The 18,810-nt window shown below is 45.5% G+C and overlaps 1 protein-coding gene across 2 annotated transcripts in view; it reads left to right on the plus strand.

The window, feature by feature from the left end:
• Positions 1–18,810, plus strand: part of MYO10 (myosin X) — a 207,941-nt gene that overhangs the window by 137,164 nt on the left and 51,967 nt on the right. The gene's annotated exons all lie outside the window — the stretch shown is intronic.

Consider the following 18,810-nt stretch of genomic DNA (forward strand, 5'->3'; position numbering starts at 1 on the left):
TGAGTGTTACAAGAAGCTATCTAAACAAAGAAAATTTAGTATTCAATGTATGTAGTTGCTGAATCCAAGACTAAATGGGCACCTTGCCCTAAAATGTTGTTGAAAAATGGAAATTATCTTGATTTGGGAAATAATCAACTCTTAGTAACCTCCCGAAGATAGGGAACCGCCCCCCCAAGACAGAAATGTCATTGGTCCCTCATGTGGAAATAAGGCTTGAGCAAAGGAATCTGACATGAACTGTTTCCCCTGAGACTTGTGTTATATTGTGATAACTTTGCTGATGCTAGATCTTCCTTTTTATCTTGTTTACCAGTTGCCTGTGACTTTAATGTTAGTGATTCCTCATTTATGGTTTAAAAATGTTTCTAAGAACAGGAATATTGAACTCTCTGTCTTCTAGGAAGGCAAAAGTGGATGCTTTCTTTAACCAAGAGTAACCTGTTAAGTTTGCTAGCTTAGTATGAGCCGCGATGGTGGGGAATTTGGTATTTGTATGGCATAAAGCAGCTGAGATCAGTCCTATGTGGAAGATCTGTGCATCTGTTCTGGTAGCTTAAAAGAGTAGCTCGTCTTTCTGTTTCTTGAATTTATATTCAGTTGTCTTAGATTATCACAAAAATGGCAGCATATACAATATGTAGTTTTGGAACACAATGTAGGAAATTACTAGTCAAAACATAATAATATACCATGTCGGCTGGTTTATATTTCACTTCATAACCTCAGTGGGCAGTATTTACAATACAAATGGACTTCACGCTTTGGGTCTATACTCACAGGAGCTGTTTGACCTGTTACTCTTCCTCTTTACAACAGTGTTAATAATACCATATTTTATCTTTCAGGCATGCCATTTTTTTCCCAAAATGTAAGGACCTGGGTATTGGGGTGCATTTTACAGCTTCTGGCAAGCCATAGTTTAATTGGGAGCTCTTTTCCTGTTCCTGGGATGTGTAACCTAATCATGCAGGTTTATAGGCACTGGTATCTTAGATTTAGTGAAATGGGGACCCGCCATGCCAGCACTAATATAAGGATAGAAATTTTAATTTGAAAAACTCGGTGCCTCATGTATTTGTTTTTTTCTCAGGTGACATGGAATTTTTCCTTTAAATTGTAATTGCTTTTGAAATTAGGCCCGCTTGGAAACTCTTCAGCAGGCAGAATATTGAAGAAATTACCTCTTTTCGGTGTCTGTTTTTTCTGGCTGGAGTTTGACTGTGCCCAGTTGCTTTGGTTTTTGCATTTAAGGGAATGAGCCAGCCCAGCCTCCTATTTCATAGGTCCTGCCTACGGTCTTTCTGTCGCCTGACCTGTGGCAGACACTAATTAATGCTCACCAAGAGATGGGCCATAGGAGACTCTGGAAAGGTGTCTTGGTACCATTTTAAATGCAACCAGAAAGTAAAGGCTCAGACGCGTGAACCGACTTGTCCGAGGCCCAAGATGTAGGTGTGATTTTTAAGTGTGAAGATGCAAATTAGAATATGGAAATAGTTAATTACGACTTGTTAGCATTCATTTGGTCCCCTTGAAAATATCAGATGTTACTAGTGTTGATGGGCAATGAAATGTATGTAAACAACCCTTCTGTGGAGTTTGTTACGAGTTTTCTTCTGTCCAAGTGTTGGTGCTTCTAGAAACTTCACAGGGAAAATCCTACCTGCCATCACCCCGTAGATGGGGAGTATATATTTCTGGTGCAAAGGGATGAGACTGTCTGTCCCTACCTCATACCCTTTTCCAGTCATTTGTTCTTCAGGGGACCTTGAGAGGATGTACTCAAGCTTACGTGTATGTAGGTATATTGTGCATCATTCAGGATCATGGATCATGGGTTTGGGCAGATTCTGGAGGGTTTATTTTTGAAAATTCTATGACCAGAGGGGTAAAAACAGTGGCTTCAAAGTCTGTGGCCTAAAGAAATGTGGCCTTAGAGAAAGTGAAGGAGTTGCTTTGTGCTTTTAGGAGCATATCTAACATATCCCAGACTCCTGTGGTAGCTTTTTTGAGTGTGAGCACACAGCCCAGTGGGCCCTGAGCTTGTAGGAGAGGCTGCCTCCCCTCCTTGACAAGTGGGAAGCTCAGAGTGGGTGCTTGGGCCTAAAGCATCTGGAAATCCTTTGTTGGGACTATTACAAGGTTTTTGTTATTTGGGATTTTTGTGTTTTGCTTTGAAAAGCAAGTGCAAGCAGGGAGAATATAACTGAAATGCTAGACATTCTGTCAATTCAGCTATAGTAATTGTGGACTTTTTTTTAGAAACAGCATGTAGCTAATCTTAGGTATTGTATAAAAGACATTTCAGTAGCGTTGAGAAATTCTGGTGCCAAGTTAGGAGGCAAATTTTAAAAAGCCTACCTTTGAATACAATGGAATATTATTCAGCCATAAAAAAAAAAGAATGAAATCTTGCCATTTGCAAAGACATAGATGGAGCTAGAAGCTATTATGCTAAATGAAGTAAGTCCGAGAAAGACAAATGCCGTATGATTTCACTCATGTGTGAAATTTAAGAAACAAAACAAACAAGCAAAGGGGAAAAAAAGAGGCAAACCAAGAAACAGGCTCTTAGCTGTGAAGAGCAGAATGATGGTCACCAGAGCGGAGGGGGTGGGGTGATGGGCAGAACAGGTGATGGAGATGAAGGCGTTCCCTTGTGACAAGCACCAGCTGATGTATTATTGAATCACTATATTGTACACCTGAAACTAATATTACCCTGTGTGTTAACGATACTGGAATTAAAATAAAAAGTTAAAAAGAAAAAAAAAAAGCCTGCCTCTGCATAGGGGCTTGTGTGCAGTCAATTCTTTGCCTTACACAGCACTGCAGGATGTAATCTTCCACTCGGCTTAGAATTTTGGAGTTTACAAAGGGCAGACTTCTCCATTAGACAATTCTTAGATGGCAGTGTAGCCTGTTAGCTTTTTTCTGTTGTGATTCACTGGGCAGTACTAGTTTCTGGCTCAAGAGTGTCCAAACCAACACCGGGAGATTTCCCTAAGGAAGGAAACCTGCTTTGCTTCATCAGAATTTCTCCCCAAGGGTGGCCCATGGCCTGTGATCTCTCCCTTCTGTCCCCGCCTGGTGTTTTAGCAAATAAGTTCTAGTCAGAAAAGTCTGTCATTAACATTCCTCAGAAAAACCCTGAGGAAGTGCAGGACAGAATTAAAGAAGGGAACAAACTGATAAATATCAGGGAAACCTTCCGGGGTGTGAGCCCTGGTTGTCTGCAGTTCCCAGCCTCGAATGTGGGGAAGGTGAGGCTGTCCCTTGTCAGGAACGTGCCTGGCTGACCCTCCTCACTGTTCCTTTTGGAGGTTTGATGTGAGGAACCCTTGGATCCTAGGGGGGAAACATCCTCATTTCCGGCAGCATCCTCCTCAGGCTTTCAATCCAACATAACAATAACCTCAAAGATTCTGTCAGAGTCTCCTCCAAAAAGGCAGGACCTGGGTCACCTGAATCACCTCGAGGCTGAAGGCCAGTGGAGGAAGGCTTCTAGCAGTCATGGCGGCTGGGAGTCAGGTTTATCTGAGGGAAGAGGGGAAGAGTGAGGAGAGGGAAGTGCCAAGGGGAGGCCCCAGGGGAAGGGAAACTGTGAGGTCCGTGAGGGGGCACTGCCGTCATATTTGCTGGAAATTGGAATCTCAGGCGGAGTACAGAGCTGGAGAAAGAGTTAACCCGATCATGGTGGCCTTGTCTTCGAAGCACCCTCTGTGAGCCCTGAGACACAAGGACCTGTCGGCTTCTCACATGGTGGTCTTTGAAAGACTTGAGAGGATGCCAGGGCTTTGCACTTAAATGAATCCTGATGACCTTATCCCGCTCTGTCATGGTGCCACTGTTTATATCAGACTAATTTCCTCATTTGGACAGTACCCAAGACAGGCTGCCACCACACCGGAAGTGAGGACACACTGTGCAGGCATTATGAAAACCTAAACCTCCTGTTTCCAGAGGCCCAGTGATTCCGTGAATGAATTAATGAATTCAGCGCATTCAGTCCTGGGGACTTTATATTTGTGTGATCCAGGTGCTGCCTGCCATTTGTTTTCTTGGGGGGCGGGGGGTTGTGTTTTTTGTTTTTTGTCTTCAGCTTGAACTCAGGATCCTGAGATGCCGACTGAGCCGTCGAGGCCATCCCCTTCCCCACCCCCCCCCCTTTTTTTTTAAACAAAGACCAAGCATTTCTTTAAAAAGTTCTGATGATCATGTGGCATATTTCCTACCTTGAATTTTTGTCCTGTTCTTCCTAAATCTTTTTCTCTTTCCTTTTATTCTTCTTACTTGTCATTAGCCTTACTGAGCTTTCTTGCAGCAATTTTTTTTTAGTCATTGTTTTCTCTACCCTAATCCTATTTTCTGAATAAAGTGTTCTCTGCATATGGAAGATCTTAAGCAAGTACAACTTTGTAGGACCTACCTTGCCTGTCCTTGCACCATGCCGCCTAGCTCAGTGTCCAGGCCACAGTATGTGCTCAGTGAATGGTGAATTGAATCACTTATCCAAGTACATGGTGCACTCACTCATGGTATATGAGTGCTTAACTTTGCCAAAGATAAAGACCTAACTTACTACTTTTTTTTTTTTTTAAAGATTTTCATCTTATAACCCAGTGTGGGGCTCACACTTATAACCCCAAGATCAAGAGCCCATACTCCACAGACTGAGCCAGTCAGGCACCTGCTGACTTGCTACTTTTAATCCTGACGGCTGCAGGTTTCTTCTAGTTAATTTATTTCAGGCATGTTTTTTGCTTCTGGAACCTTTTTGATTGATGTCAGTGCAAGTGACCTAAGGATATACCAGCAGATCAGTATTAGGGTGATATCCTTAGTATGATTCAGCCCTTTTGTGTTCAAATATCAGCACACGATGCTAGCCGGCACCTCTCTGCTCTCCCTCTCTGCACTCACAGGCTTTCCTGCAGAACAGGGTCATCCATTGGTGCTCTACACCGAGGTCACAGATGGCTGTGCTCCGCTCGGGCCAGACACAGGACGTGAGGAGGCGCCGTGGTCCTGGGAGTGTCGGTGGGAGGCCTATGGCAGGGCCCTGCCGGGGCCATGGGGCGAGACAGATGTGGAGCCGAGCCGTGTGCCTAGGTTCCTGTCCCCACTCTTGTCGCTGGGCAGTCCCGTGGCCTTGGGGTTGCTTCCTCCTCTCTGAGGTGTGGATGAGGGCCGGGCAGCACCTGTGTAGCGGACAGTTGTAGGTAGTAAATGAGCTAAGGGGGACACGAAACAGCCGTGTTGGACTATGTGGAAGAATTCATCCCTGCGCTGTACGTGGGAGACGGAGAACACGCTCCACATTTTTACAGCTCTTTCCGTCCTCGCAGATTCCAACCCCAGTTTATGCTGGATCGCAGGAAAAGCTTCCTAAGACTGTTGCCAGCCCTTTTCCTTTTTGAGTTTAGTTTTAAATCACCTATCTTTGGCAGATTGTTGTAACTGCTGCTGTGGGTTTTTGTTTGTTTGTTTGTTGGGTTTTTTAAAAATTTTCTTTAGTCCTTGACACTGTTACAGGATAAACATTTATTTCAATTTTTAAAAATTGACTTTATCTTTTATTTCTTTTTAAGTAATCTATACACCCAGTGTGGGGTTCGGACTCATGACCCCCAAAATCAAGAGTGGGATGCTCTACCAACTGAGCCAGCCAGGTGCCCCTAAAATTGACTTTATATTTTTTAGAAAATTTTAAATTTACAGAAAATTTGAGCATATCGCATGGAGTTCCCATATCTCTTTCCATCCCCCTCGACACACACACACACACGCACACTCACACGCACACACGGAGTTTTCCCTCCTATTAACATTGTACATGAGTACGTGAGTTTGGCGTGTTTATTATAATTAATGAACCAGTATTCCAAAGTCCAAAGTTAACATTAAGGCTATCTGTGTTGAAGGCTCTTTGAGGTTTGACATATGCACGTGGTCAGGAAGTGTCAAAATGCCAAGTATTCAGTCTATTCCCAATACGATGAACATTTTCTCAGGTAATAGTTCCTAAGAATAGGACTGTTTCTGATTGGCCGAAAGGCGAAGTGCTGAGAGTGAGATCTCTATTGCGCAGGATAAAACGCAAATGATACTGTTCTGTGTGGAAGAAACCCATAAACACCACATGAGAAAATGGGGAGAGCAAAAGCATCAGGAGCACCAGGGAGCTAGGACATCTTAGAGCTATCTGGATCATCAGCCCCCTTGACTCCTCTCTGCGTTCAGTTGGTCTCACAGCCTTTAGGGGTGGTTCCGTTTCTTCCACATACCTCCTGGAAAATGCCCCCTTTGCATTGAGGAACCTTCCATAATTCTTCCTGTCCTTCTGATTGCCCCTCGTGTCGCCTGCTTGCCTGTAACTGGAGCGCCCCTTGCTAGCATCTTGACTTTTGAGAACATCACATACAGACAGACGCCTCATAAAAAGGCAGCCTTACCTTTTCAGGAAATTTTAGTAAAGGAGGCATTAAAGCAACCATTCTTCTCCCCGAACAAAACAATCCCCTTACACCCCTCCTGGTCACTTGAATCCTGTTTACCATGTTGTCATGGCAACCATTCAGTAGCGCCATGCAAAGCCCGGGATAATAGCCACAGATGAAGCTCTGCTCCAAGTGAAGAGTGTTGTTCTCAGGGTCACATCTAGATTGCTCGATTTTGTCTCGTGGCTTTTTCTTCTTTAGTAATAGGCCCTCTTTGAAAATTTGGGGGGCCTTCAAGTGTCTTCACACGCTTGTTTTGGGGGCATGGGAGGTGGTTAGTTTGCTCTTGCCGTTAAAACGGTCTCCAGTAATCGCTAGCCCGCCAGTCTCGCCGGGCTGGACTTCCTTTCAGTAGAATCGGGAATGAATTAAGCAGGCAGAGCCCAAGACACCACATAAAAGCCTGGGAACAGCAGTGAGCCGAAGAAAGCCCGTTTTTGTGTCCGTTGCCTCGGATGCTTGCAGTCCCCGACTGCTAAAGATGCAGCCATTGACAGCGGACAAAAACTGAAGGGGCACGAGAAGCCCAAGGTAGGAGTCTTTCTCTTATTTGAGCCGCTTAAAAGTTTCACGGGCCTGGGAATGATCATGGGTAGGCCAAGATTTGGTGGGGAAGTGTTCTAAGCCTGGGAGAAACAGGCTTTTCCGTCTCTCTGAGCACCAGAAAGGTTTAATTTCTAAACAGGTGGGTAAGTGCTGTATGAGTTGGAACTGCTAACACTTTGTCAGGACGAAGGACGTTAACCGATCAGGCATCGATAATGGGATGTATTTTTGATAGGAAATTCGCCTTGTATGGGAAAACTCATTTTTAATATGAGGTTGGAAGGGGAGATTGCTGGCGGTGGTTTCTTTTGTTTGTATGGGTTATCGCGAGGCATTTTGCCTTAAAAGTTTACAACGCCACAGACCTGTAGCTTTTCCTCGCCTTGTACTTTGTGTGAACCTTTTAAGGAAATCTGCCCAAGAAGAATCCTTTCATTTTAAAGTGTGTTGTAAACTGGTTTGGACCCGAATGTGGAAATGGAGGAGTGAATGGCGTTGGCTGGTCATCTATTGACTATCATACGCTGATTTTGCACAAACATACACACGCCAGAATTTTTCAGTCGGCCCAGAGAAACCTGATGAGGCACATTTTGTTGAGATTCTCTTAGTCCCCCCAAAGTGTCCCCCCAAAGAAAGAACATGATAAAGAGCGACTGAAATGCTAATCTCCACCTCCACCGGACACTAGAATGTGTTCAGTTGATCTCCATTCATTTGCTAAATGTGCCCTTTAAGGGAGCAAGTTTTAAATGTGAAGGTGGTCTTTCATATTAAATTGACTTACATTTAAAAGAAGCGAATAATAATGTGGCTGATGGCTACTTGGCTAAATCTGCTTTCACGGAAATAAATTTCCAGTGCCGGGTGAAAACTCCAGTGTGTTTAGAAGGTTTTACCATCAGGCATAACAATCTTACCAGTCATTAATCTGACATAAACTTAATTACCACCCCGAGAGAGAGGTGGAGTGTTAGTCGCCAATGGGAAAGTTTCTGCCTCTCACAGACTGAGTCTCTGTACCCACATTTCATGTAGCTCCCCCAGGGTCAGAATCCCATTGGTTTGCAGGCTGGCTTGAGTGACAGGAAACACTCCCTCCCGTGTTAAAGGATACTTTTCGGGAAGACTGTGATTACAGAGACCCGCCCAGTCTGCCCTGCTGGCTTCCTCCCTGGGAGGTGCCTCCTACCTGGGAGGTCCCAAGCTGCCAGGATGGGGTAAACATTTTCCCCTGTGCCCACCGTGACAGGTAGTCATGGCCTCCTCACCTGAGCCCTCCAGCCATGCGTTTCAACTTTGGCTGTTCTGGAAATAGCGACCAATCAGCATAGCAGCCCCTCTCCAACATTTGAGCCAATCCGAGTCTCAGGCCTTCTGTCTATTTGACGCAAACTGTGGGGTGATTTTTTTTTTTTTTTTTTTTTTTTAGTTGCTAACTTAAAGCATTGGCATTTTCCCAGGCAGCCCCCTTAATGTGTGATTTCTGTGAGCGACTTTGTTCTAAAAACCCACCACTGCCCACCCAGCAACTTTACAGAGAGCCAGTTCCCAAAGCGGTGGTCCCCCTTGATGACTCTGGAGCAAAGGGCCCAGGTTTGAGCCCAGACCAGAGGGTAGAGGTGGGGGGTGCATTGGGGCGTGGTACTCGGGCTCAGAGACTAAGCCTCCCTGGGTCTCCTCACAGCCTTGGAAGAGGCCCACTGCACCTCCTAGTCTCCTCAGCATTTTGCTTTGTTGACCCTTGACCCTGGGGACCCTGCCTCAGGCTGGCTCTTTCCCTGATACACAGAAATGCTACAACATTAGATTAACAATAATAAGAACAGCACTACAGTTAGTAACTGGGTTTTGCCTCCACCCCTCCTCGATATAAAGGCAGTACTTACTGATTATAAAATAATTGGAAAATATGCAGAATATAAATTTAGTTTAAATTCTTCACATTTTATTTAGAGGCTGCTCTTAATTTTAGAACTATATTAGCGAGCTGTATCTTAAAACATTCCTGTGCTTTTCGTGCACGACTACAGAATTCTGCCAGTGACTATACTTTCAAATAGATTCTATTGCACTCTTTCCTTTCCTTGTTGTAAAGAGTGCTTCTGTATTATTCATGTGTATTATTATCTGTTCACATTCAAGATTGTTTGTTAACGGTAAATCATCAGTTTATTTGCTAAATCACAGCATGTGCATTGCTATGACTTGGATGTATAACATCCACAGGGCCACATGTTCATTAGGGCCAACAGTGAACAGGAAGACTATTTTGCAACATGTATAACAATGGATTTATAGCCCTAAAAAGTAGCCCTTAGAAATCAGGAAGAAAATAACAAATGTGTTGGTAGAAAAGTGAGTAAAACACATGAATGAGAAATTCGCGAAAGGTGATACACAAATGGGAAATAACTTGACAACCTCGGTAGTATAATCAAAGAAATAAAAAACTTTAAAATAGATAATTTTGCCCGTGTGAAGACTGAATGAGTTTCTTGGTTTTGTGTTGCTTTTTAATAACACTCCCAGGGCAGTCCTGGAGGACACTCCCATTAATGTATGCCGGGAGTTTAAATTGTGGCAGCTCTTCTGAAGAACGGTCTCCTCCTGTCGTCCTGATTGAACGTTTTCTTGCCTCTCCTGGGACTGTAAGCCATCTGTTTTTCTCCCTCGTGCTGTCAAAAGTTCGTTCTCTCCGGGTTCCATCTCCTCGCTCACACGCTCTTTGCATTAAATATATGTAAATATTCTAATGTTTAATATGGAAATATATACATAAAAGGGAGGGGAGGCGGGAGGGAATAGGGAATGCTCCCCTGAGCAGTCTCTTCGCTGCTAAGTATTTCCGAAGAGAGGCCATGCCCATTTTCTTTCTAATGCTGTGCCGTCAAAACTGCCCTAGCCTCCCTTTGGCTGAAAGCTTCCAGGTAGTTTTCCCTGCCCCGCCCTCCGCATCCCCTACCCTCACCCCCCCAAGGCCTGTGACCTAGCCAGCCACCCCGCCTTCCTGGCACCTGTCTGACGAGGCCTCCCGCCCTCCCCCTTTCTCTGGACTGGTTCCTGGGTTGTAGGCACAGCCTTGGGTTCTGCCCTCCTCCCCTGCCCGTTCCTGCAGAAGTGCTGCTCACTTCTCCCCTCCGGCTCTCAGCGAGGTGAGTTACCTCTGTACTGTAGTTTTCCCAGCCCCAAATCCTCCTCTAAGCTTTGGCCTCCTCGGCTAATTTTGTAACCCACTTTTTTTTTTTTTTTCCTGGGTTTCTCAAGTTTCTAGTTCTGTGCTGGTCTGCATCCCCTGCATCACATTTCAGATTGGAATGTGTTCATAATTTCACATTCTTTACCTTCCGCCTCCTTGTTTATCGGGTTTTTCTGATTTTTCGGGTTATAGCAGAATATCACAACGTTGGTGCCGTTGGCGTTTTGGACGGGGCGATCCTTTGCTGTGGGGCCCCGTTCTGTGTGCTGTATTAGGACCTGTAACAGCTCCCGGCCTTCTCCCCATTAGATGCCAGTAACAGCCCCCAGGGGCCTCCAAACATTTCCAAACCTCCCCCAGGAGGCAAAGTTGCCCTGCTTGGCAACCAGTGGGTTATGGTGTCAGTGCTGATTATTTCTTGGTTTTTATCCTATTTTCCCTCTGCTCTCGGTAAAATGGCATCTAGGTACAATTTCATTTTTTTTTTTTAAGACTTTATTTATTTGACAGCGAGAGACACAGCGAGAGAGGGAACACAAGCAGGGGGAGTGGGAGAGGGAGAAGCAGGCTTCCCGCGGAGCAGGGAGCCCGACGTGGGGCTCGATCCCAGGACCCTGGGATCATGACCTGAGCCGAAGGCAGATGCTTAACGACTGAGCCACCCAGGCGCCCCCAATTTCATTTTTATTATACCAATCGTTCAGGCTTTGAACCTTGAGTTTTACTATTGAATATAGGGTGAAAAGAGAAAATGGCGTATCATTTAACATTTTTCCAGAAATTTCGAGTCCCTTGTTAACATGTATTGTTTCCTAGTAAGTAATATTAGAAAATTTTAAAGGGGGGGATGGGGTGCCCTTAATATCAGTGTGTCTTGCAGGATTACGTAATTGTTCCGTGCTACTACCCACTTTCTCAGATGAATGGGTGGCCTAGTTTCAGCCACTCTGAAAGGATAAAACAGCTCATTAAAGTGTGCCAGATGCTTCATTTGTCACTGTTTCACTTAAAAGGGAATACTGTTTCGCTTTGGAATTATACTGTGTTACACTCCAAGTTTGCCTTTATGAAATGCAAGACAAGTGTCCCTGTTAGAAATATTGCAGCATCCCCACCTCAACCCCCTCCAGGTTTATAATGAAAAGTTCACTACCACACAAATGTTTTAGAAACTGTTAAGTAAAGCTTTTTAAAAAGTCTCTCTAGATACACAAGAAAACGAAGTTTGAATATGCATCCTCAAGTTGGATAACAGACTTCTGCCTTTGAGCCCGAAAGGGTTTAAAGGACAAGGGTTTGGATACGAAATCCTTTTAGTATACCTAATACTGTTTCCACTGGGACAGCTTAATTAAGGCTATCACAGTACATAAGGAGAGGACTGAAACCAATTTTGGGGAGTCAAATACGTCCCACAAGATTGTGAGGGCCGAAAGTAAAGCATCGTTAGTATGTTCACTGTGGCTTGAGAAATTGCAGAAAGAAAATTAGCCTGGCTTCTTTTTATTTCCTTCTCTCTCTCTTTTTCGGGGTTCATTTGTTTTTGTATTAACTCTGAAACATTGGCCTGTGTATTTGAGTCATGGACGTCATTATGTCAATTCCAATAAAGCTTGGACTACTGAATTGATATCAGACCCCACTTGCAGCTCCTAGGGCCTTTTTACTCCCAGGTGCCATGTAAACTGAGGTCCTCCGTGGAGGTGGAAGGGCAGTTTGGACCTCGTTATGACGTCATTTGGTTTGGATGTCCAGGATTCTAACACACGTGTCAATCCTCCAAACCAGGTAGCAAAGGTGCAAAAAGGTACAAAAAACTGTAAAACTTAAGGCGCCTGACCATCCTTTAAAGCAGTCATTGTCTGTAACCTGGTGGCATCAGCAGATTGGGCCACTTCTACCTGGGAGCTCCTGCTGTCTAGAGCTGAGCTGGAGGCATTTCCCGGTTTATACATACTTGGGGCTCTGCCAGGGTCCGCAGAGTGAAAGCCTTTCCCTTCTCATGCTCGATTAGAAAAAAATGAGCTACAATACAATCATCACTTGTTCTCCATGACTCACCTTGCCTACTCCCAGCACATCCACGCTCCTTGTTACAACATGTTGATGTAGTTACATGATTGAGAAGGTGGTTTGGAACTAATGGAAGAGCCTTTAGCCACAGGCCTGGATGCACGGGCTTTTCTGTTCTCTGTTCTGGTCATTTTGGTAACCAGCCTCACGCACAGATTGTCCTCTGCTGGGTGCTGTGGGGGCATAAAGGGATAGACACCCTTTCGTTGCATATTAACTCTTTTGAGGATTGGGTGCTAAAATCTAGGAAGCAGCGAAGACGTGAACAGATTATGTCTGAATCCTTTCTGTGTCTGTTCATGATCCCTGACCAGCCTCAAATGCCAAACCACTGATGGGGGGGGGGGGGCGTGGGGAGTCAGACCCAGGAGCATTTGCGTTGTGTTCCCCAGCATATAGTGGTAGTGGTTGTAGTCCCACGGTTTTCTTGCCTGAATTACAGAACTTGAACTCTGTCTCAACATTGATCCTTCCCAGCCTAGGGACTGTAGCAGTGAGCCTACCTGGGCCTGTTTTTCTACATACTCCGGGGCTAACGCTGCATTAGGCTATCCTAATTCTCAGAGAACAAGTTGATTTTTTTGCTGCTTGCTAGCGAATAAGGCAGTCTGTCCTTTAGACAATAAGTGGGGGACTCCTTAAACATTTTTGGATTACAGTTAATTAATGAAGATGTATCAGGAGGCCGTGTATCACAGTGAACTGAGCGAGGTTTTACAGAAAATGCTGTACTCATCGTCCCCAGGCACGTGTCACTGGTCTGTCTCTGAGTCCGCAGTGTTCTCGTTGATGGAGTAAGGACAGAAGTCACCCCTTTTTTTAAGATTTTATTTATTTATTTGCCAGAGAGAGCATGCACAAGCAGGGGGAGTGGTGGGCAGAGGGAGGGGCAGGCTTCCCACCAAAGCAAGGAGCCCCACGCAGGACTCGATCCCAGGACCCTGGGATCATGATCTGAGCCGAAGGCAGACGCTTAACCGACTGAGCCACCCAGGCGCCCCAGCAGTCACCCTTTTTTAGAGTGGTTACAAGGATTGATTGTGATCATGTCTATAGAACCCCCAGCTCAGTCTGACGCACACACGGTGGCCACCGATGATAATTATCCTGCTGGTCATTACGGAAAGAGGCAATGTGTATATGTCTTGGAGGAGACCGCCGATGGCAATTGTGTGGCAGTGCCAGCAAATCGGGCTGTTCATTTCCTCTCATGACCTATCATTTGTATTGATTCACCACTCACTGAAGTTGACACTGCACCCTCAAATAGTATTTATTAAGGACCTATATTCATTTTGAGGTAAATGTAGAAAAAGACCCTTTTGTGGGAAAAGTATTATTAGAACCCTGAAGACCATTCTTTAAATCCAAGAATGGGGAAAGTGGTTACGGTCAATTAGATCCCTAAAGGAAGTGGATGGATAGATTATTCTGAGGACAGGTGAAGAGAAAAGAACGTTTTATTGTCATACGTGTTTTCTGTTTGCTGTGTCTTTCTCAGATTTCAGAATGTGTTTGTTCTGTCTCTGTACATATCCCTTTTATTTATTTTTTTTTTTTTTACCATTTTGCTTGGGTAGTGGAAGAGTCTTGAACTTAAAACTCTTTTGTACTGATTCTCAGACACCAGGGTCATGAAGAAATGTGCCAGGCTGCAGATGAGCCGGTGTGGCACATCACGCATTGGGCTCTTTAACCGTGAGGGGGACAACGGGGCAGGGTGGGGGAGCATCCGATTTAAGCATCTTGAGTAGAACAGCTCTGAAGCCTGGCCCCACGCTCTGGCTGCGGAGTCCTGTCAAGGCCCCAGGGATGGGAAGAACCTGGCCTTTGAGCATTGCCTGACCTCCCGTTTCCTAGCAACTCCCAAGTGCTCAGTGGAATATTTTGTGCTGTTCCTAATTTATACTTAACAGATACTGGCTGTGTTTAAGGCTGGCTAATTTCCCATTATGACTTGCAGACAACCACTTTAATACATGAATAAGCAAGAGAAAGGACTCTTGGGAGGCTGTGCTCACCGGCACCCCCTTCTCACCAGGACTTCATTTTCCTTCTAGAAAGTAGAATTTACCAAGGACTTGCAAACACATGGCCATTTCCCCGCAGAGACAGGCTGCACTGAAGAGTTTTCAAGTAAAACTCTTTTCTTTGACATTTTTTTCTGATCTCCCAGCCCATATTCACGACTATTGATAAGTCTGCTACATCCATTATCAGAGCAGCAACTCCTTCCTTAGCTGTATTCTTGTCAGCGAATGGAGCGGCCACTTCCTGTTCCTTCCTGTGTAAATGAGGCAATAGGATGGGGTGATTCTCATGCCCCTTCCAGCCCTCAGCTAACAGGCATCTGATGAAATCCTACTCTTTCCAATAATTGGTGTCTCTCGTTTGGGGGCTCAGATTTTTCCCAGTTGCCATTTTTATTTTCATATTTTTTGTAACCATTCAGACTCCTCAGTCCTTATTTGCCTTTGTGGCAATTGTCTCTGGGAATTCCTTTTCCTCCATATCCTAGCTTAGACTTAAGAATGATGAATGATCTTCATCTCTGATCTTCATCTGTCAGTGGCTCAAAAGTGTTTTGTCTCTGAAATTCAACACCTGAAAGCAAGAGAGCACCGGTCTCTTCACTCTTCTCCTGATTCTTATCTGTAGACTAATTTCTCCTCCCACGGTGGTCTGTCTGAGTTCCACCTGAGGTAGCACTGCACTATAAAAATAACTCTGGCCAAGCATTACAGATGTCCGTCTGACAGATTTTCCAGGCTGTGGACATTGAAGCATGGAGGGCCCCTGGGCACATGTCCCTCCTGTCTTCCACCTCATCCCCTACTTTTTGTCTTCGGGCTCAGCATCCTTCTAGCACTGGCATAACTTTGGTGACGGTGTGAGTGAGTTGGTCTGGTCCACGGCTACGTTAGCGGTTCTGTGCCTGGCTGGCATCTCTTCGCCAGCATCTGTGAAGAGACACAGCTGCCCTCCTAAGGCATATTTCTCAGCGTGATTTTTCAGAGCGAGTGTGAATAAAAAGGCCTCTGACCTATTCAGTATGGTGGACGGCACATTTGAAATAGAACAGTGATGGACAGTGAGATTGAAGTTTAGTTTAGCAAGATAAAGGGTTTAATTATACTCACTAGATAAAATGGCAACAGATTATACCCAAGAGGGAGGCTGCTTTATGAGGATTTCCAGATGAGATTTATGCTAAGGATCAGACCTTCTGTCATCTTTACTGGGGTCTGTGGACAATTTAGAACAAACCTGTGGTCTCCCTCCTTTCCACCCCCCCCCCATTTCTCTGTGTTTTTCTGAGTCTCTTTCAACACACATTAATTGACTCTTCAAGATCGATTTATAGATACAGATACATCTCGAACTCCCAACCTCTTATTTTAAGTTTATATGACCTCTTCGGAATTTACATGTGCCCTGTCAGCCCACCGTCTTGTCCTTCCACTGTTACTACTCTGTTTGATGGGACTTGTTTCTTTTTCTTGCCTAGACCTCAGTCCCCTAGTTTCTCTCTCTCTCATTTTTTTTTAAGATTTTATTTATTTGACAGAGAGAGACACAGCGAGAGGGAACACAGCAGGGGGAGTGGGAGAGGGAGAGAGGCAGGCTTCCCGCCGAGCAGGGAGCCCGATGCGGGGCTCGATCCCAGGACCCCAGGATCATGATCTGAGCTGAAGGCAGACGCTTAACAACTGAGCCACCCAGGCAACCCCCCTAGTTTCCCTTAATCTCCATGTGGACTCACTCTGTGATTTCATTGTATGCCCCAGCTGGATTCATTGGTGGGCCTTAAATTTTTTTTTTTTTAATGGGAACAGAGCATACATATTTTTAAAAGCGCTCAGATCATAAGTAACGTGCTTTGAAAGATCTCTGCGTGAGCCCAGACATAAAAACAGCAGCCCGCGGCAGGGAGGAGAGCAGTTTAGTTATGAATTTGGGGCTTTGGTAAGGACCCTGAGCTCACTGAGCTTTGTCCAGATTGCTTGTCTTAGATGATGCCCACATCGTCCTCTCTGATCCCACCATGTCACTGGAGGATATCCGAGAAATGTGCTGTGATTGGTTCTAGGACATGTCTGCGTCCGCCCTGGAGGAGGAGACCTCCCTGCCCTCAAAGACTTCCCACACTCCCGAACCCGATGTGAGCCTTCCAACTGTGGCGCATGACCGCACCTTGTAATCCCACAGAGGGCTGAGAACATCTGTCACTAGCGAACTCGCCTGCCTTCCTCCACAGTGTCCCCTCCCTCCCTCCGTCAGGGTCTCAACAACGCATTGAGTACAGTGTTCCCAAGAACTACCCTGTCCAAGCCTCTTGGCTGTGTGGCTGCTTCACATGAGGCCACCAACTCGTGGTTTTCATTGTGACCACAGGGCACTCAGTCCATGCGTTCTGTCTTTGATTCTGACTTCTCTGACCTAGATTTGAACTTGACCACAGCCCGGGGATGTCCATCTGGCTTTGGCATCACCTACCAGCTCGTGTTGTCAGTGATGATGTCTGCTCTGCTATGTTTTCTGGATATTTGTGAAGTTTACCGTATTAACCACAATAGTATTTTCAGCTATACAGCAACCTTGTGTTTCCACCAGGGATCTGGATGTTTCTGGAGCCTAAGCCCATTCCCCACTGGTGCCCCTTCCTTCCCAGGGGGTAATCCTTATACTTCCGTTCCTCCACAGGACCTCTTCCATCCAACTGCAGGTGGTATAGGTGGGTCACACACACTTGCTTCCCCTCAGTCTCCCTTTAGAAAAACCTCAACTCTTGACAAGACACAATATCTCAGCCAACAGTGACCTACACGATTTATACATAGAAGTATCACATTTAATCAGCATTGGTTTAGAGGCTTCACAGTATTGGGGATTCACATCAGTATGTATGCAGTTCTCTGGTCCTTCCTCAAGGTTGCAAAATGGCTGCCATAGGGGCAACCATTACATCTTCACAGAATATCTTCATTCAGTTAACAGCTAGTTTTTGAGTGTCTCTTTGTCCCTTTGGGATGCATCTCTGAATCAAGCCAACAAAGATTTGGTCCTCTTAGAGTATTAACCCGTGAAAGGAATCAGGGTAGGGCCAAAAGAGCAGCTCTCCTTTCATTCGGAAGGAAAAATCCTCCCTCAGTAGGTTTGCCCCAGTCCACAGGAAGCTTGGGAGGGTGAGGGTCTGGCAAAGGTGCTTGAGTTTGCCCGGGTAGCTTGCAATGATCTCATTCCCAGGACAGTTGTCCTGAGTACGGTGGGAGTTCCATTAGCAAGGAAGGATTGATGGGCCCCGCCAGCAATAACACTTTACATGAGGAGTGGAGTGGATGAAGATGGGAAGATGGAAATACAAAAATATTTGTAACTTAGGTACGGCTCAGAGAACTTTTTGGGATGTGATATCAGATTTTCTGAATAAACATTTAACATATAACAGTTTTGAGGAAGAACCTAGATAAATATACTTATATTTCTTATAAGCATTGCCCAGCCTTGACATGGGTATCTTGTAGAACCGTACTTCTCATACTGTGTGTGGCAAGAGAGCAGTTCTTTTTTATTGCCAGTTTGTCATGGAGTAGAAAGTTCGATGGTGCGTCCATGTCGAATTGCTGTTAAAGATCCTGAGTGCTTGCTCCCACTTCCGGTGTCTGTCTCATCGTGGACCGGCACCCGTCACCAGCCACACTTGGAGGGATGCCCTTCTGGTTCTTCTGCAAGGAAGAAGAGCGCAGAATCTACTCACGGGACCTGGTGCTTAGCAGCCACGTCACCTTGGGCGAGTCACTCGAGTTACACCAATTCGCTTCTTCCATGTCTATAAGGAAGTCCTGTTCCCGGCTTACACACTTGCCTTTATTTACAGGGTACTGGGAGATTTGATTGAGGTAAAGAAAATCTTTTGTGCAGAGTAGCCCGTATTTAAATATTCAACACCATTATTTGCTGTTTGGCTTTTAAAATCAAGGAGAAAACCATAGCTTTTTTCCCTGGTAGTGAGAATTTCTTATCAGTTTAAATAGCAACTCTGTTTAAACAGCCCAGGGGTTCTGTTTTGCAGGAACATGCTGCTTTTGGTCGTCCCCATGTGAGGGGCAGAGGGCGTCCACAGGAAAGCCCCCCGGTACCTCGCCCCCCAAGAGGGGTCTGGCGTGCAGGCCTGAAGGCTGGGAACTTCCTGCAGGGTTTCCTGGGAATTCATGGCCCAGAGGGAGGCAGGCTTGGGGGCGTCTGTGTCCGGTATGTGCAGGAAAGGCGGGAAGGAAGCCCAGCCGTGTGCAGTATTCTGCATGCATGGCCGTGGAGAGGAACTCAAATCAGAGCAGCAGGTGCAGGGGCTGTTGTTAAAAGCAGGAAACGGGAAAGGAATAAGAATGGAAGAAAGACACTGTGGAGGAGGGCGGGCTTGCATTCTTGTAACTCAAGGGAGCATTCGACCGAACGTCAAATACGTGTGGCTTTCGGGCCATTTGTGGG

The sequence above is a fragment of the Zalophus californianus genome, chromosome 5, assembly GCF_009762305.2.
Source record: "Zalophus californianus isolate mZalCal1 chromosome 5, mZalCal1.pri.v2, whole genome shotgun sequence".
Classification (NCBI taxonomy): domain Eukaryota; kingdom Metazoa; phylum Chordata; class Mammalia; order Carnivora; family Otariidae; genus Zalophus; species Zalophus californianus.